Source organism: Ursus arctos, unplaced genomic scaffold (genome assembly GCF_023065955.2).
Source record: "Ursus arctos isolate Adak ecotype North America unplaced genomic scaffold, UrsArc2.0 scaffold_1, whole genome shotgun sequence".
NCBI classification, from domain to species: Eukaryota; Metazoa; Chordata; class Mammalia; order Carnivora; family Ursidae; genus Ursus; species Ursus arctos.
This window is the reverse complement of record NW_026622763.1, coordinates 32,089,255-32,109,945: the sequence shown is the minus strand read 5'-3', so window position 1 is coordinate 32,109,945 and position 20,691 is coordinate 32,089,255. Positions and strand designations below refer to the sequence as shown.

Here is a 20,691-nt window from a genome sequence, read left to right as displayed (position 1 = left end):
TTTATCCATTCGTCTGCTAAAGGGCAACTCGGCTCCTTCCACAGTTTGGCTGTAGTGGACATTGCTGCTATGAACACTGGGGTCCCTCCTTTTCACTACCTCTGTATCTTTGGGGTAAATACCCAGTACTGCGATTGCTGGATCATAGGGTAGCTCTATTTTTAACTTTCTGAGGAACCTCCATACTGTTTTCCAAAGTGGCTGTACCAACTTGCACTCCCACCAACAGAGCAATCTACCCTTTCTTTTTTTTTTTTTTTTTTAAAGATTTTATTTATTTATTTGACAGAGACAGCCAGCGAGAGAGGGAACACAGCAGGGGGAGTGGGAGAGGAAGAAGCAGGCTCATAGCGGAGGAGCCCGATGTGGGGCTCGATCCCATAACGCCGGGATCACGCCCTGAGCCGAAGGCAGACGCTTTTAACGACTGCGCTACCCAGGCGCCCCGCAATCTACACTTTCAACGCTATTCCGATTAAAATACCAATGGCATTTTTCAAAGAGGTGGAGCAAACAATCCTAAAATGTGTATAGAACCAGAAAAGACCCTGAATTGCCAAGGAAATTTTGAAAACAAAACAAAATGAAACAAAGCTGGGGGCATGATGCTGCCTGATTTCAAGCTACACTACAAAGCTGTGACCACAAAGACAGCATGGTACCGGCACAAAAACAGACACACAGATCAATGGAATAGAATAGAGAGCCCAGATATGGACCCTCAACTCTATGGTCAACTAACCTTCAACAAAACAGGAAAAAATATCCAACGGAAAAAAGACAGTCTCATCAAGAAATGGTGGTGGGAGAATTGGACAGCTATATACAGAAGAATGAAACTCTTGTGTATGGTATAAGAGAAAATGACTATTCTCTTATACCATACACAAAGATAAATTCTAAATGGATGAAAGACTTCAGTGTGAGACAGGAATCCATCAAAATCCTAAAGGAGAACATAGGCAGTAACCTCTTCGATATCAGCCACAGAAACTTCTTTCAAGACACATCCCCAAAGGCAAGGGAGACAAAAGCAAAAATGAACTTTTGGGACTCCATCAAGATAAAAAGCTTCTGCACAGCAAAGGAAACAGTCAACAAAACAAAGAAGCAACCCAGGGAATGGGAGAAGATATTTTCAAATGACATTACAGAGAAAGGGCTGGTATCCAAGATCTATAAAGAACTTCTCAAATTCAAAACCCAAAAAATAAATAATCAAGTCAAAAAATGGGCAAAAGACATGAACAGACACTTCTCCAAAGAAGACATGAATGGCTAACAGACACATGAAAAAATGTTCAACATCATTAGCCATCAGGGAAATACAAATCAAAACCACATTGAGATACCACCTTACACCAGTTAGAATGACAAAAATTAGTAAGGCAGGAAACAAATGTTGGAGAGGATGTGGAGGAAGGGGAACCACCCTCTCTCATTTTCTTATTGTCGAGAAAAATAAAAGGGATAGAATTGGGGGCACCAGGGTGGCTCAGTCAGTTAAGCATCCAACTCTTGATTTCGATTCAGGTCTTGCTCTCAGGGTCTTGAGTTCAAGCCCCACATTGGGCTCCGCACTGGGTGTGGGGCCTACTTAAAAAAAGTGATAGAATTTTGTAGAAAATATTTACTGAAGACATAGCTGTTTCCATTTTAACTTGGGTTGAACGATCGCTTACCAGTTTTGTGCATTACCTAAAAGAACCCCTAAAATAACTATACTACTGATTGTAAATTTAGGAAAACTGGAGTGAACACTGATGGTATACAAACCAACAGTGCCAGATGAGCCTTTCCTCACAGGACCATTTCAGGGTGGAGGATCCCGAGGGGATTGTGACTTTGCTTGCAATGACATTAGTGGCAAGAGACCTTTCCAAAACGGGCTATAAGTTATGAATTAACAAGAGCTCTCTGTGAACTGATTAATTCCTCCATATTCAGAATGCCCACTTTTAAAAAAATAAATAACAAATCAAAATGACCTTTCCAGCACTCACCAACACAGCAAACAGAAACAGATCCCAGTTGGATATCTGGGGGAGAATGATGTCTGTGGCATATGTGCTGATCTGCGCTATAGAGCCTGTATTTTTCTGGTCACTCTGTCAAAAATATAAAATCTCCTTAATATATATGATGCAGCTCTTGTGCTTCGTGAACAATTCACCACGAGAGCTCCGGATCGGACAATACATGTAGTTATCGGCATGGTCAGCTCACGGAGAGTTACTGAGACGGGCGGACTTGGTAACACACCTCCTGGTGCCTTTGAAAGTCATCTGCATAATTGCAGAGCTTTCTCACCCCCGCTGAAGACCCATAATTGTGCCAGGACCAAGTAAGGCTCTCCGAACCCCAGTCCGGTGACCGGAGGCACAAATCTCCCTTTCAATTATTCCTGAATGACGGCACTTGAGCATCCGTCGGGAAAGGGAAGCAGGTCCCCCGCATGCACCTCTCTCTCTCTCTCTCTCTCACCTGCCACTAGTCAGTGATTCTGAAATCACCAGGCACAGCTGGAATTCTCTTTCCTGACCTCCAAACTTGGGTATTTACAAACCCGCTAATGAAGAAACCACCATCTCCCGACCACTGGATAGCCAGACAAGAATGAACAATGACAGATGTACACTTTTATTCTAGAGTTGGACAAGAAAAGTAATTTTGCTTCCCACTGAGCTCTAAAGGGCTGCCTTTCATCCCACTGGGGAAGGTGCGAAGCTTGCCTCGTGCTGACCGGCCTGGCCTCTGATGGATTTATTGACAAGACCTACCAGCTACAGGAAGCACAGGGATATACCCTTTGTCCAGAAAGAAGAATGTACACCACCAACGGGCTTCTGGGACCTCATAAAACAGTCATTGGGCTTAGAAGATCATGTCTACAATGTATTCGTATCAGGAGGAAAGCATTAAAGGCATTTCTCAAGTTTAAAGGAAAACAACATTTCAAAAGCAAGGTGAGCTAGCCGCCAGTGTCTGAAGTTAGTGGGGACGTGGAGTCTTTAACTTTGCTGCGTGAACAGGGGTTAGCGTCTGAATGGCTTCCTCACGTATGTTGCCTGTCATGGGCTAAAGAACAGGACATAGAGGGAGCACTGTTTAGTCTCATTTGAGAAGGGCAGGAGAGGGTAAAATGATAGGAAACAGAGTTAATTTTGCACTGAGCTCTAGATCACAGTGGTGACAAGACGCTGTCTTTATCCTATTTTACAATTTCAATAAGGCTCCGACATTCTACACAGCGATAAAGAACAACGAGCCACTGCCTTTACGCTGCATTCTACATTAAAAGGCTGGGCTGGGAGCCTAATTGCTTCTCAGCCAGAGTTATTTAAATCCCTAGCCCCCAGTAGAACACAAGTCATTCTCGAGGTGTAGTGTGTTGGATTTAACTGGAGTCAGGGAACCCTTGTTCAGATCCCGAGCTTAGGTTCTCATCACCCCTGGTAGAAATGGATTAACTTGAGCAAGTCACTGAACTTCTTAAAGCCTCTGTGTCCTGATCTGTCAATTAAGACAGCATAATTTAAATTTCAGGGCTGTGGGTGAGAAGTCAACGATAAGAAACAGTGAGAAGAGAATTAACTATAAAGTATGTTTCACAATGCCTGGCCTATAGTAAGTGCTCAATAAATGCTAGTTCCCTTCCAGTTTTTTCCACTTTTGATGGAGGCAAACAAAGTCTTGGAGGGGGGCGCCTGGGTGGCTCAGTTGTTAAGCGTCTGCCTTCAGCTAAGGTCATGATCCCAGGGTCCTGGGATCGAGCCCCACATGGGGCTCCCTGCTCAGCGGGAAGCCTGCTTCTCCCTCTCCCACTCCCCCTGCTGGTGTTCCCTCTCTCGCTGTGTCTCTCTCTGTCCAATAAATAAAGTCTTAAAAAAGAAAGAAAAAGAAAGAAAGAAAGAAAGAAAGAAAGAAAGAAAGAAAGAAAGAAAGAAAGACTAACTCTTGGAGGAAGGAAAGAGTGCTCAGTAGTGGAAGAAGCTGACACCGTCTGAGCTTTCTCGCGGCTGGGGTGGCAGATTTAGCCGAACCACACTACCAGTCCTCTGAACAGGCTCTGTGTACCACCTGCTGAAGTCTCTCATTGCAGGGAAGGCACAATGAAGTGCCAGACAAGCGAGAGATTTGTTCGGAGCATTAGCCATCTATCCCAACCCCTTGTGGATCCCATGGCAAAGCTTCCGGCGACGGACGACTCCCAAAATGTCCGCCCTCTAAGCCAAAAAGCAATGCACGAGCTGTTTCATTGCCCTTGGTCAGTCACATCTGTTTACCATAGAAAAGGCAACATGACAGACTCCCCAAAAATGAGGTGAAAAGGAGTAAGAGAAAGGAGGAAATGGCCAGATGAAGAACAGCTAAGGTACCCAGTTACAACAAACATCTCTTTCCTGCCAGGACACCAAAAACAGGAGCCCAGCCAGCTTTGCAAGCTGCTATCTTAGCCAGTTGGCTACATATTTGATGGAAACAGAGGTCCACAATAGAAAAACAAAATCTCTTTCCCACCAAATGGGGAGTGGTCGGAAATGCATGTGAAGAAAAGTGTTGTCGCGGGGTCGCAGATTTATTCTCTCCACATGGCATGGAATGCTTTTACACAGCTCCCACGCTTTGGGGCTGTTTCTCTAACTACCAACGCTGCCAATTCCACCTGCGATCTAAAAACCGGCTGTACGTTTGCTTCCTCGTCTCTCCACATGTAATAACGGAAACACCATTTTTCATGCTCCAGAAAAATGCAAACACAGCTCAACGGATCCACTTCAAATCTTCCCAAACAGTTCAACTGAGGATGAAAGCAGAGGAGACATTGCAGAGTGAAGATGGCTGGACGTCTGCAGGCATGGGGGGGAGGTGTGCCTAGAGGGAAGTCTCTTTGTAGTAGAGCTGTTGTCGGCTTAAAGCATAGGTGCTACCCTAATTTTACAGTCTGTCAGATATGCATCTTATAGGATGGCATGTGACATCTTTTAGGGTCATCCCAGTACTGCCTTCTGTACAATCCAGGGGTTGGCTGTCATGCTAAGACGTAAGTGGCTGTCAGACAAGTCCTGTCAATGGCCTTCAGTCACCTGATTAGCCTGAATGCCCCTCCAAAGACAAAAATCAGACATAGTTTGGAAGTCTGTGAATCTAATAGCTACGGTAAGAGCAAAAAATCAGCAGTTAATATGGCCAAGCACAAGCCACAGGTCTGGGAGTCCACAGGTTAGGGTGGCAGACAGGGGCCTAGGCATACGAGGGTCTAGGATCGAGGCACCGACCACTTATCAATGCAAGCCTTATTCCTTTCCTTGAATGCTTTTCTATTGTTTGTAAAACTAATCATCAGTTCCTTGAAGGATCCTTGACAGTAAGGATGCTGAAGTCCCTTTCAATTCTCTGGTCGTTCCTGGAGCTGGGGGGAAGGGACCAGAGGGGCAGGAGACAGATAGCTCAGGCCACTCAGTTGCACCTCTAAACTCAACACCCTCCTATGCTGTGTCAGCTCAGACTGGAAACTGCTTCCCACAGAAGAGCTCTGCCCCCTTTGAATCCACACGTGGTCCAGTAGCTTTTGTGGCTCATGTGACTGGTCTGAGTGTCCTGTTGCTGACACCTTAATGTCAGGACCCATATGCAAAAGGAGGCAGAAATAAGGGGAAAGAGTAGAAAAGCTGAGCCTGCCAGCTATAAAGCAGGGAGCTGGGGTGCAGACCAGCGATTCAGAATGGAGAGGGGTAATCACAGTGCTGTGGGCGCTCACACACTTCATTGGTTTTTATTGTCGATCTGGGAAAGAAACCACAGAGCAAATTTCAGTAGTAGAGAATTTCCTTCTTAAACCAGCACAACCACCACTTCACCACCAATGGCTCCAATGTTCTCATACCTCTCAACAGCAGAGAGTAGCTCCGAAAAAAATATTTTTTCCTATTCAAAACCTTTCCCTGCAATTCACGTGTTACTGCAAACGTGTGGCCTTTCTTGAGTCCCCCTTTTCCCCATCCCCGGTTCCCCAGACACAACAAGAAGCTTGAGGATATACAACCTCCCAGAAAAACAAAAAAATCCGAGGCGTGGGGGGGAGGCTTCACATAAGAAATGAGAAAAACAAGATTCCTATCCTTGAGTTATAAAAACTGAAAGGTACGGGGAATTTTATAGACCCAGAAAGTGATGAAATGAAGAGAAAGACATCAAGTCTACCCAAAAGGTGATAAAATATTTTATTTGTTTTTTGGTTGTGAAAAAGAAATAAATCATTAAGATGACTGTCAGAATGCCTCAAGGAGAAGGGCATCAACTAGGACTTGGCTATAAATGTTGTAGAGAGTAATAAAAGAGTTGGGCTTGTTTCCTTAGCACTGGTCTGGCTGAGCCTTCCTGTTGCAACACAGGAATCAGGGGCAATGGTACAAGTCCGAAGGCCACAGGGCATGCATATGCATTATTGCCTTTCCAGGCGGCCCCGACCAAGGATCCCCGAGCAGCTGCTCCCCACCTCTGCTCGGGTTCCCACTGAACACAGACACTACGGGACATGTTGTCAAATGCCAGGGCTTCAGGGTCACAATTTGCTTTATTCTCGTGACGACTGATTACTTCATATATACATGCTTATAAAACAGGGGAGGGGGTCGGGCAGGGGCCTGTCCTTATTTTTCTTGCTCCTAGGAATTCAGGATGAAGCAGCTCAGTCTAAGGGGCCTTGGATTAATTCTGATATTGTTTCATGATGCATTTCAAGTGCCTGAAAGGCAGAGAAAGGTGACAGAGTAGCTGTTATAAAAGCAACTGTTGATTTTATTTAAACCCCAGAAGGATTAGTTAAGAATTTGTAAAAGAGGTAGGATTTTCAGCTACCTCACAGACTTGCATTCAGCCTTTTTCCTTGAATATTTTCTTTCTCTCTTCTGTATGTCAAGCGATCCTGTAAGCATGTGATGGCTCGACTAAGTCTTGAAAGTTAAGACTCAAAACTAGGTTTCTCTCGCTCTCCCATGAATATACATATTAGGAACTCAGAACTGAACTGAACTTCGGAAGGAACTGGAAGTAAGCATATGTCAGTCAGTGGTCATCTCCACAACTACCCACACATCCGCGTGGGCTCGGGGACATTCAGTATCATGTTCGCCATCCAAAGCACATCAACAGGACCCAAGAGCAGAGCCGAGAACACTGACACAGTAGGGAACAGTTAGGACCTGTAAAATGGAAATGACTCTAGCTGCCTTGCAGGGGTACCCGTCTAGACGGCGCACGTCTTCTTAAGTGTCGAGGTGCTCTCCCCACCATCACAAGGACAAGGCCTTAAGGTGGCTTGACTGAGATCACCACCGAACACTCCATGATCAACGTGCAGCACTACTAAGAAGGAACAGGCAAAAAAAGGTGCTCCCAAATCACCGTTTTCAGAGCCCTATCTTTACACTTTAGATCCACACCAGGCAGGCTGGAGATCCGGTAACTCACAGAATGATTCTACACTGACCATTAGGATGGCCACTTTTGACCATATTGAACCAGTCAAGGTCTCAAATAGAGACACGGCTGCCAACCTGCACCTGTGAAGTATTTTTCCAGAATGCTACATGACTCTATGTCCAAGGTACGTTTATGTAACTAATATTACTAAACAGCTACCTGGGCCCTGGAGTCCACTGCCTGAAGATTCTTATTCATCTGGAACCAATACGAGCCAGGCTGCATGACTCAGGGGAATGGTAATGATGGGGATGAGTAATCGTTCTCTTGAAGTCACTAGTTAGGATAAAGGCAGTTGTTCATTACCTGACAGGACAGGTTTCTCAGGCCGGCCCAAAAAAGAACAAATAAATCAATGTCACTTTCCTCCCTAAGATCTTAAAACTCTATTTAAAGTCTGTATTTCAGCTCACAGCTCAAGGAAAGCTACCCACAGAATTATCCATCTGGCCTCTCCCTTACCAAGGAGCTAGGGTAGAGGTGGCAGAGAGGACATTTGTAACCTTTGTGGAGAAAAGTCCTATAGAAACACCACCTGGCTCTGTGCTCTTGGTCACTGCCTTGGTTATTTTAGGAATCCTTCCTATAAAACTAATACGATGCCTTATTCTAACAGGGTGAATACACACACTGACACCCAACCGCCTCTAGCATGGCCGTTCATTTGAAAGACCGGAAAACGGAAAATCTGTCCCTTTCGGAGTATAACCAATCTCAGGAGTAAATCCATAAGTGCATCAGGGATTCTCATTGCCTAATTAATCTGCATCTCCCCAGTATTTTCTATGTTGCATTACTCTAATTTACCCTTTGGGGAGAGAGATGTTAAAATACGGTTACTTGCAACTAGAAGAGAAGTAAGTCCTGGGGAGCCAATGCAATGCACAGTAGAGCGAATATAGACAGTATCATATTATAATCAAACTTGCTAAAAGGCTAAATCTTAATCCAACCACTGAAAAGAAATGGTAATTATGTGACACGATAGAGATGCTATCGCTACAATGGTGATATTACAATATATAAATGCATCAACCTGTTGTGTACCTTCAATTTATACAATGTTTATGTCAAATATATTTCAATAAAAAAATAAAAATATGATTTATTCCAAAGGAAATGCTAATAAAGAAAAACAAAAAATAAAGTTATTTAATAGATGGTCGGTCACTATCTACATTATTCCCTCATTTTAGAGTTCCTTTGGATAACAGCTAAATAGGTTTATACTCTGTGTCATTTTGGTAATAATCTGATTGAATGTATTGCTGAGGCTACAAAGAAAACTTAAGCAAAAAGGCTTGACCACACACCGGATCAGAGTATACCCTGAAGGTTAATAGCGGGAGAGAAGCAAGGCGCCTGTCGAGCCCCCACCGCAGGTAAGGTCATTGTCCCCACGCCTTGATTCATCCTCCAGCTGGTGGCGCCACACTGGGCGGCTCGTGCAGATCTGCTGCATTGGAGTAACCACCTTTCTTAGCCCTTTTCTTAGCAGTTATCCATATTTGGAAAAGGGGGGGAACCTGGCTCACAAGTAGACGGGACTCGATGTTCACAGGATAAATATGGAAAGTGATTCTGGTGAAAACAGGAGAATCATGCATGGCTTGCCATGTTTAGACATGGAGGAAGTTTTCATGTCTATTCTAGAAAGACTTCTTGAAGATGAAATTTCAAGAGCTGCTTCAGATTACATTTGAAAAGCCATGCTTTAGTTGGATTGCTAATAACAACCTTTCGAGAAAAAGCCACTGAGGATGGTAAGAAAGTTGTTGATGTGCCTGGGGCCATGGGTTAGAAGCTTAGGGACACACGTGCAAGTGGGTAACCATGCATTCTGACCATTTGAAATGCCTTCTTCAGCTCATACTTCCTCGCCAAGAGCCAGCCTAGAGCAAAGTCCTTTCTTCTTCTTCTTCTTTTTTTTAAACTCCTTTTCTGTGTTTACTATTAAGCAATCCTCTTCACTGCTAGGGAGGAAAAAAAAAAAGGAGGGGCTCACACCAACTTGCAGGTATTGTCTTCCTACAACACTGGTCATAAAATCAATGCGGAAGACAAGGAAACCCAGCAATCCTAGGGTGAGTCAAAACTGCAGTGGATTCAGGTAAACACCAGGGCTGAAATGGCCTCTGTGGGGATAAGGTGACTCAACCCCCCTTCAGGAACCACGCGGACTTTTGCAGGCACTCAAGGCCCCTGTGGTGAACCAGTTTTCAAGGTTCCTCTCACACCACGGGCGCAGAAGGCCCAGCTGCCTCTCACCACGTCCTCCGTCCCCCACGCTCACATCCTACTCCTGGGCACCGCCAGTCCCCCAGCATAGGCAATGTTTGCCAGAGCCAAAGGAAAACTACTGTTCGTCAACCAAGCCTACCGAAAAACAAAAGTGCAGGCTTTGGTAGACCTGGCTGGCCAAACGGGTGGGAGCTAAAGGGGTACTGGTCTGCTGGCCAGATCCATCCCAGGAAGCAATTAAGTTTATAGCCAGGAAAAAACAGCCCCAGAGGCCTTGGAAACAAAAGAAGCTTCCTGCCTGTGTTCTGTTCACTCACTCTGTCATAAAGGCAGGCTCAACGATTCAGCTGCAAAGGCACACAGTAAGGCACTGTTTCGTGAATGTCTGCTGTAGAGACCTGCCTGTCAGGTTTTCATTTCTACGCTAGGGGATAAACTGTCCCAGCTGGTTCAAATCAGAAAAAAAGCAAGCAAGCATCCAAAAAGGAACAAGTACTCAACGCAGCACAGGATTATAAACTCCTGAAGACTAGCCGAAGGAAGAGATTATAAAGGTAACAGTTTCCACCGGTATGAGGAAAGCATTGCTAGGATTTCTTGCTTGACAATCGAGAGATCTGGCCTTCCGGGAAGTTCCTGGTGTGGGAAGGGGAGGGCAGCCAGCAGCAGCCTCTCCCTCGTCCCTACCCCATGTTCTGCCCTACCTGGTGGGGCTGTGCCTGTTTCGACTGCCCATATTCCAGCTTAGATTCTAGCTGGAATCCATCTTAGGGCGAACATGGAGTTTCTCACATACGCAGAAGTTGTGGCAAATACCCCCAGCAAGCAGATCATCCGTGATGCTAACCTGAGTCTGAGTAGGAGGACGAGGACCTCAGAAGGAGGAGGCTACTTGCGGAGCCCAGAGGCAGCAATGAGATTTGATGGAGAGAAGATGCTAGATGGTTAGAATAACTGCCCTCAGGTCTTAGACTAGGAGTCTCTGCCCCATTCTAGTGCTAACTGCGTGTCCTTGCCCCTAAACGTGTTCCACAGCTGTCAGACTAAGGAAGGGGCCATGGGCCACATCATCCATGGTGACAAGGGTAACCTTATAAACATTAGTGAAATTTGTCACTTTCCTTACGCCACCTGGGACTGCCTGGAGACTGGACTGAATGTAGTACCACAAATACTATATAAAAGCAGCTGTGAGCCCACCCTTTCCCTGCAGTCATCGTTAAGCAAGAAGCTAAATCCATTCTTTTCTTTTGAGCTTAGGCTCTCTGATTACCTGAAGCCAAGAATAAGAGACTACCTGAAAGGCTAGGGAGAACATAATTAAATATTCTCATTCTTCAAACATCTCCCCAGAAAATGAGCAGACACCATGACACCATGACCATGACCATTACCAGACACCTCCACACATACACACTCAGACTTACTCTCTGGTCCAAGGGATCACCAGTGTCTTTATTATCTCCAGTTAGGGTCTCCTACAATGTAACCAGATCCATTTTTGGCCACCTGGGTATACCCAGAAAGGCTGTGTCCTTCTCCAAAGAGCCAATCCCCCTGCCTCTAGAAAAATTATGTGGTCCAAGAGAGAACTCTGCTATGAGTCAGGAAGATTTCACTTCCATTAACCTGAGAAGCACTTGGGATTAATGCTGACTCTGGAGCCACTCAGCCTGGGTGGAATCCCAGTTCCACCACTTAGTAGCTTTACGGCATTGGTGGAAGTTACTTAACCTCTCTGTGCCTTGGTTTTCTCACCTATAAAATGCGGATAAAAACACTACTTATTCATAAGACTGTGTAATGACCAAGTGTGTTATGACCTGTAAAGGACTTAAAACAGTGCTTGGCATTAGTGAGAACAATATTAACATTTGCTGCTATTATTGCTATCTTTATTATTATTATTATTATTATTATTATTATTATTATTATATTCTTGAGCATGTTACACAGCAGACCTCCACTTTCCAGAACTCTCTCAGATGGGCTGACAATACCATCCCTGCTCCAGGATGGTTTAAGACAAAATGATTATAATATAAACTAATTTCAGATTGCTTTTGTATCAAAGTTAAGAACCTAGGATAAATTTTACATGGCCATGAATTCTTTGCAGCTATTCCATTAGGAGGTGAAGTCTATTTTCACCTCCCTCACAGGCAGCAGCTGAGTATGGCGGTGTGGGGGACCCCAGGCAAGACCAGCAGAGCCCCGCCCAAATTGCTGACCCGCAGAATCATGAGCAAATAAAATGGTTGTTGTTTTGAGCCACTGAGTTTCTGGTGGTTTCTTATTATGCAATAGATAACTGATACAGAGCCCCAGACAAATGAGGCTTTATTACCAACAGCATATCCAACACAAACATACATAGGAAACCAGGCCACTTGTCTGTCTGTCAGCAGGCTTGCCAACTACCACATGGTACTGCCAAGCTCTCATCCCGCCCACCTAGGGCCACTAAGGCCACCACAGTCAGCCTATTAACTTGGGAAAACCTAAGGCTGACTAATAATCAAATCTGGGGAGACAGAGGCAAGCTTTCTGTGCCAAGGTAGGTGCCAAATTAGGTCTTTGCGGAGGGGGGTGGTTTGGAAATAGGATTTTGTTCCTTTTAATCCATGATACAATCCGAGGCCCAAAGTGGCAAGACTTGGCTTCCTTGGAAGTAGCTTTATACCATGTGTCCTAAATATTGCACAATGAAGTAGGCAGATGCCTTCAAGGCAGGAGCAAACCAATTCAAGGTCCGCGTTACCAAGTGAGAATCAGGGAGGGCCAGCCAGAACCAACCATGTGATCCCCGTGGTCCAGCTACGTGGCTCCAAGAAAGCAGGGAGCCCAGAACATCTTCATTTTTTTCTGTTGGTCACAGCAAGAGAATGATTACATTCCAAGCTTTGATTTTGCTGTGACCTAAGCAAAAACCTCTCTCTCAACCCACAACACAAAGGAAAAAAATACCAAGTTCCGTAGATCAGTATTCTATCATCTGTAACAGGTGGGAAGAATGGATAATCAACTTTGTAGGAAAATCACTCTAAAATACATCATGAGAAACTTTGGAAGCTTAAGTTCCTGTCTGTTAAAAGCAAAGCCATCTAAATGAAAATGACATGAAAACCATCTTATTAATCTGATAAGCTGGGTGATCCCTAGTGCTAAAGGTTCTTAGGTGAAGACCAGCAGCATTCGTCTGTCCATGTTATTTGTTTAGTCATCCCATATTTGTTGAGCACATACTTTGTGCCATATAGCATTGTGGGTGTCTAGGCATGAGAAAGTTGGGGCGGGGGGAAGAAAGCAAAGGAATGAAGATAGTAACGTTTACATAAAAGTAGTCAAGACATTTCATGTTCCAAGAGCTTACAGGTCTGGTCATCTTGAAAAACAAAATTCCCTTCTTGAAGCAAGTCAGAGTAACCCAGCTGAGCCCAACCCAAAGTGCTGCATCAATTGGAACTGATTAGGTTATAAACTAAGAGGGTTCAGAAAACTCCTGTTTTCAGGGAATTACAGAGCTAACTAGATATAACTGGTCCACCCAGATGAAGACGCTAAAATGGAATAATTTACCCAAGGACTCAACAACTGGTTTCAAAGCAGAGCCAAATCTGGGTCTTCTGGGCTCCAGGCCAACAGAACTTCCATCAACCCCATGGAGACCCCTCTCAAGATACAAGGTGTTTACAATGCGAGGGGGCTTAAACACCCCAGAATTCCAACCCATCTGGCAGTAGACAGATGCTGACCATCCAATACAGTGAGCAGAAACTCTGCACTTGGGGGGCCTGGGTGGCTCACTCGGTTAGGCCTCCAACTCTTGATTTCAGCACAGGTCAGAATCTCAGGGTTATGAGATCAAGCTCTGCATTTGGGGGAGGTGTAGTCTCCAGAGAGTCTCTCTCCCTCTGCCCCTCCCCTAACACATGCACACACGCACATGCACTCTCTCTCTCTGAAATAAATAAATAAATCTTTAAAAAAAAAAAAACACAAAAAAAAACAAAAAACAACTCTGCCCTCATCACATGGGAGCAATTCAAGGATACGACTTCTTGTGGAATAAACTTAAGAGCCCTCTAACCATATACGCTTGAGTGCTCAAGCAGCCATTAAAACAGGCTTATAAGACAAAGGCACAAGAAAATACTTATGTTAGATTTAAATTTCAAAACTTAAATATGTAGTAACTATGTGAACACACTACACAACGGTAAAAATAGTAGCAAAACACACTAACGTGTTCATGACTATGAAGTTGGCAGTTTTTAACACTCGGTAAGTTTCAGTCTTCATTCTTTCTGCTGTTCCCCACAGGCCAAATATTCTTTAACATTCTTGAACTACTTGTATATTTTTTAATGTTTTGGCTACCTCGATGCAGGAAAGACACAATGTCAATGGTGGTCAGACGGCAAAGGGCATGTGCGCAGGGACAAGCGTGAAAGTCAAGTGGAGGGCCAGCCCAGCATATCTGCACGTGAGTCAAAGCCTCGCCATGCGTGGCCCCTGTTCTGTGCTGTTCAGTCAGTCATACTCCTGATCTGCCACTTTTGGCTTGGCTGATTTGCCAGCTTTGGGCAACTTACCTACTTTCTTTAAACCTCAGTTTCCTTGGAGTACCTGGCTGGCTCAGTCGGTAAAGCGTCTAACTCTTGATTTTGGCTCAGGTTCTAATCTCAGGGTTGAGAGATCGAGCCCCTCATTGGGCTCTGTGCCCACTGGGGAGTCTGCCTAAGAGTCTTTCCCTCTGCCCCTGCCCCGCTTTTGCACACCTGCATGCACACGCACGCACTCTCTCTCTCAAACAAATCAAATTAAACCTCAGTTTCCTCAACCCTAAAAGGTGGACAGGAATAGGACCTTCTTCATAGGAATGCCATGCAGATCGAGAATAATGCAAACAAAATGTTTAGTCTAGTGCCTGGCAGGAAGTAGGAGCCAGCAAATGCTAGTTGTCATGAGGATGGTGATAGAGATGGCTAATACCACAGTTATTATTTTTTATTGCCATTGTTATCATCATTATTATGATTATCAGTATTAGGATGTTCCTAGCACTGTGTTTAACACTGTAACTAAAAAGGCATTAAGTTTCCTTGCTTTGGAAGATAGCCCAATGCTCTCCACGCATCTCATTGCTGGACCGTCTCTTCTCTGATCTCCGTACTCTCTGGGTTTCTTAATAATAGACTCTTCAGTTGAAGTAACAGCTTGCACACCACCCAATATGCCTGGAGGGAAGTGGTGATAACATACAGATTCCTACTTGTTTTCTTGGGCCTAATTAGGAGAACACAATGTCATCCTTTAAAAAAAAAAAAAAAAAGGCAAGCAGTAAACCATCTCAGTAGATATTCCACAGAACTCTGCTTTGTGCTTGAAACTTGTAATTATCTTGAACAAACATGGGTGCTAATAATTCTATCTGCTCTTTCAACAAGAAACAAGAAGATTTCTGGCTCCATCAGCTCACAATCTCAGACAACTTCCTTTGGAGGCTGCCTCTCTCACCCATTAGATGCAAGGTGGGAGGTCTGTTTGCAAAGCAGAGGGCTTCTGGGCCAGGAGCCAAGAGCCCACACCAGGAGGAAGACTCCTCAGCAGACCACGTTCAGGTTCCTGAGGCCTCAAAAAAAGACATTCCCCAGCCGTGGCAGCCTGACCAGAGAAAACCAGACCTCAGATTCAGTTTTTTCACTGAGAAAATAGAGACGGGTCCGACAACTGAATGTGGTCAACATGGGTATTAAGCATCACATCGAAAACGGGAAAGGCCACATGAAGTAAAAAGCAGTCATCGGTAAAACGTACAACTTTAAACATGCCCAAATAGATGCCGTTATCTCTTCTCTGGTGGAGGAACACTTTCATCCTATTTTGGATCAGGAAAAATTTTCTAATCCTTAACACTTAAATGTCCCATAATTACAAATGCTCAATAATAAGTGCATGCACTTCCTAAGTAGACTTCGCAATGTGTTTCCTTTGATCTAGACACTTCTGAGCATCATTCCCTATCCCCCACATAGTCCTGCCCTGTCGCTGGGATAGTAACTCTGGAACGTTCTCTTGTAACTGACCAAATTAGTGTATTATGTGGGAAACAGAGCATTCTTTCAACCACTAATCATTCCCTGGGCATGGGGACTTCCTCCTTGGGTTCACCAGAAATAGGACTCAGGCCGAAATCTGCCTGCCAAACCCCAGGACCACAGCGAGCAGCACATGGTTAGGATGGGCTAGAAATTCTGGCAAATCACCCAGGAGACAGGCAGAGGACAGAGTCCCAAGATTTCCAGAGTCCGCCCGGATCCCCGGTCACCCAACCCAGAGCTCCCAAACGAAAAGCCAAAGTCCGTCATCACTTCCATCCTTACCTCAAGAGAGAGCGCGGTGGTCAGGCTCCTCTCTCCGACTGACCGTGACGAGGTCTCTGCCCACACAAAGTAACCAGCCTACCAAAGATAAAAAGATAAGGTAAGAACGACTGCGGGCGAGGAGTTACATTCCTCAACAACGGGAATGTCTTCTAACGAAAAGCAGGTCTGCGGATGTTTGAAGACCTTTCAGACGACAACAGCAGCAACATAATCAATTGAACAAAATCAAAAGCGTGAAATCCCTGGAATCAAGTCAGGTGGGGCCGTTCAAGCTGCAGAGAGCGAGCTAACGTTTTATGAACACACACCTGGGGCCTGTCTAATTGGGAATGGTAATAATTGGTGAGGTCATATACCTCAGCGCACCCCTCGACAAAAACGGCTGCTTACCAAGGAGCGGGCAGAGCTCTGTGTAACACTTACATCTACCAGGGTAAGCTGGCAGGTCAGGGCATCGCACATTCACACACTCAACACGTCCGCACACAATGAGCACTCTATGCCGTGTAACTAACCCTGCTTTGGAAGACAGCCCTACCAGCTGATGAAACGATGACAACATGAGACCTGAACCGAGATGAGGGGATGGGAGGGAAATGCAACCTTCTTCAACATGCACTCAAAGCAGCACATGGGAAAGACCACAATGAGGGCCCATTTTAAGGAAATTCTATTGTTTATTTATAGCCCTAATCTGTGATAGTTCATTTTGTGCTTAATCAACTTGGCTGGGCTCTGGTGCCTGGTTGTTTGGTCAAACAGAGGTCTAGATATTGTTGTAGAGGTATTTTTTAGTTGTGATTAACATTTAAATCAGTAGACTTTGAGTAAAGCAGGTTATCCCTCACATCGTGCGTGGGCCTCATCCCACCAGCTGAAGCCTTATCATATGGTTCTCTCATCTATGGAACATAAGAAGTAGGAAGATCGGTAGGAGAAGAAAGGGATAAAGAAAGGGGGGGAGTCAGAAGGGGGAACGAAGCATGAGAGACTGTGGACTCTGAGAAACAAACTGAGGGCTTCGGAGGGGAGGGGGGTGGGGGAATGGGATAGGCTGGTGATGGGTAGTAAGGAGGGCACGTATTGCATGGTGCACTGGGTGTTATACGCAACTAATGAATCATCGAACTTTACATCAAAAACCAGGGATGTACTGTATGGTGACTAACATAGTAAAAAAATATTATTATAAAAAAAAAGAGAGAGAGAGAAAAGGCTGAGGTTCCCTTAGGAAGAGGGAATTCTGTCCCAGTGGAGGTTTTGGACTCAAGGCTGTGATATCAACTCTTTGCTTGGTCTCCAGCCTGCTGGCCTGCCCTGTAAATTTTAGACTTCCAGCCTCCATAATCACAGGATGCACTTATTTAAAATCGATCAATCTCTAGCTGTTGATCCATCACTAGACACACACACACACACACACACACCCTATTGGTAGGGATTATCTGGAGAACCCTAATACCATCTAACTTCAAGAAAGAATGCATTAACTTATAAAATATGTATACGATGTGAAAAAGACAACACAAAAAAGAGGCTAGAGCATGAGGACTAGTCCACAGAAATGTATTCTGTAAGCTATTAAACTATTACTTGATGTGGTTCACAAATTAGGTTCTGAGCAAACTAGTGGCCAAAGCCACAAAAAGGCACAATCACACTGACTCTAAGATAAAGGACAATGTACACACTTCAAGAGTGTTAGCTTTTCCTTGTTAAGAAATTTCTCCCAAGGTGTTAACCTTCCTTCCTTGGGTAAATTCTTATAGTGTCCTTTATCATGCACACTGAAGGGTCAGGAGGGAAAGCAATTGATTAGAAGTGCCCCCAACTATCTATAGTAGGGAGTCTGCTGTAATGCTTCTCCAGCATCCCTCAGTGGGAGAGAGAATGCCAGAGCACAAGTCACTGGAGTGATTTAGCAGGGCCAAAAAGAAGCCCAAGCACATAGCACTCTGATCTGCTCGATCCAGGGATAAAAATTAGAATTTCTGAAACAATGAATGAAGCCTATATCCTTTGAGATATTTCCCAGAAATAGTATTTCTCCCAGCGAAATGCTGGGTGGGAAGTGGGCTATACTGTCTGGGGTTATGGTCCCTGGTCATTGCCTGGAGTGAAGGTTTTCTCTATTGCTGATCGGGGGGCCGGAACCACAGCAAAACTTACCTCAGACAGGTTTGTAAGTTCAGGTAATATATGTCTGAGAAAGGTAAGGTTTAATTTTTATATGTTTGCATTTGTAGAAGTCTTATATACCCTTCCTGCATTAGAATCAATTTTTTAAAAAAATGTTTATTATGGTAAATATACATAAAATTTACTATTTTTAAGTGTGCAACTCTGTGGCATTAAGTATATTTACGATGTCGTGCAACCATCACCACCATCCATTTCCAGAACTTTTTCATCATCCCAAACAGAATCTCTGTACCATTAAACAATGAGTCCCCATTGCCCACCTCCCCCACCCCCTACACCCCCTGGTAACCACTATTCTACTTTCTGGCACTATGAGTTTGCCTATTTGAGGTACCTCACATAAGTGGAATCATGTATTATTTGCCCATTTGTGCCTGTATTTAACTTAGTGTAATGTTTTCAAGGTCCATGCACGTTGCACCCTGTACCAGAATTCCACTTCTTTTTATAGTGGAATAATATTCCATTGCTAGTATATACCACATTGTATTTATTCTGGAATTATCTTTTCTGTAATTAACTCAACAATTATTGAATATTTGCAATGTGACAAGTCTGATTTTTTTAAGCATTAACTTTATTTACTAAGAACAGTACGTAAAAGTCAGAAGCGCTACTCCACAAGGAACCAATTAATTGTATAAATCCTAGTTTCGGCATCGGTAGCAGCAGCAAGAAAACCAAAGTCTAAGTTTCTCTTCCCTAAGGGTTAGGTAAATCTCCCCCACAATCTTAATTAATGTTTTTCACGTTTCAAGCTGAAGTGAGATTCGAATATCCCCACTACTTGGCCCAGGTGCTCTGTAATGCTTCATATCCGGGTGCCTAAAGCTTATCAAGCGTCATCCTTGACCCCCCACCCGGCAATAACGAGCTTCTATCTAAACAGCCGACGGCAAGACGTCAGAGAAACTGCAGTCCTAGGACACTACCTTCTATCCCTACAGATAAGATACCCTGATGGAGGCAGCTAGAAAAGCACATCTTCCCCCTAACCGGCTTGCCATCCCTCAGCTTTCCATTTCTAGACAGGCACGTAAGCAAACAAGTCTTCTGTGTGGACACACGGGTCCCGAGCAGCACACAGCACCTCCCCAGCCAGACAATGTAATAGTTGCAAGAGAACTCGAGAACCGCGCTCCACCCTGGGTTTCACCTGTAGAGCGAGCGAAAGAGCAGATGGCGCGAAGGGGCGAGGCCGCCACACACCTGAGTTCACCAACGGGCCCGGTGTGAGTCATCAAAAGACGTCCGCAGGAAGCTGATGGAAAACCACCATCTTTGCACACTGACAAGGGAGTTGCAACCAAAAGTCAAGAGCCATAGAGGATTTAGGCCACTTTGTTCCGCATAAACTTCTCAGCTGGGAGGATCTGCTGTCATCCCGGATTGTTAACAATTGGCTGAGCTGAACTTCATTACCACTTTTGTGTTCAGTTAACTGGGAATAGGTCATTCGACCAACAAAAGTGGTTTTAGAAAAATAGAATTTAGCCTTGAGTTCCTCCTGGGTGTTTTTTAAGACTGATTTCAAAAGCAAGAGGTTTTTTGTAGATCAAAACAAAATGAACACTGTTAAGATTGTTCTTTTTAGGGGCGCCTGGGTGGCGCAGTCGTTAAGTGTCTGCCTTCGGCTCAGGTCATGATCCCAGCATTCTGGGATCGAGCCCCCCATCAGGCTCCTCCGCTGGGAGCCTGCTTCTTCCTCTCCCACTCCCCTTGCTTGTGTTCCCTCTCTCGCTGGCTGTCTCTCTCTCTGTCAAATAAATAAATAAAAATCTTAAAAAAAAAAAAAAAAGCTGTTCTTTTTAGTATACAGTTAAACAGTCCATTGCCCCTGAAACAGAAGACATTTCCGTGGGCTGTAGAAGCCAGCCCCAAACAGGCTGAAGGTAGGGTGCCAATACAAAGATCTCAAAATTTGCCTCATCGGGAAACCTCAGGATGAGAAGACTCTCAGTTCCTCTGTCCCAAGTCATGACTCTACCCCTCTTCTCAGGGCATCAGTAATGTGCGTTGTGGAAGCGGATGAGGGGCACAACTGGATATGAAAATTTCATCTGTGATAATCATCCTGGTGCTCTGGCTTGTGTTAAATTCATTCAAACCTTTCTTATGCACATACACAAACACCCTCAAAAATATCTTCTCGTGGCTTGGATCCATTTTCAAATAGATCAAAACAAGAACCCTGATAAGGCGGGGCCCCTGGGTGGTGCAGTCAGTTGAGTGTCTGACTCTTGTTTTCAGCTCAGGTCATGATCCTGGAGTCATGAGATCGAGCCCTGTGTCAGGTTCCACTCTCACTGCAGAGTCTGCTTGGGTTTCTCTCTCCCTCTCCCTCAGCCCCTTCCTGCCTCCTCAAATAAATAAA

General features: G+C 44.6%; 1 protein-coding gene across 3 annotated transcripts in view; it reads right to left on the bottom strand.

Moving 5' to 3' along the window:
* Positions 1-20,691, bottom strand: part of LYPD6B (LY6/PLAUR domain containing 6B) — a 174,814-nt gene that overhangs the window by 37,355 nt on the left and 116,768 nt on the right. For all 3 annotated transcript variants that reach the window (XM_057317539.1, XM_057317542.1, XM_026492822.4), the window contains exon 2: positions 16,113-16,190. The gene's annotated coding sequence lies outside the window, so the exon portion shown is untranslated. The remainder of the gene's footprint in view (positions 1-16,112; positions 16,191-20,691) is intronic.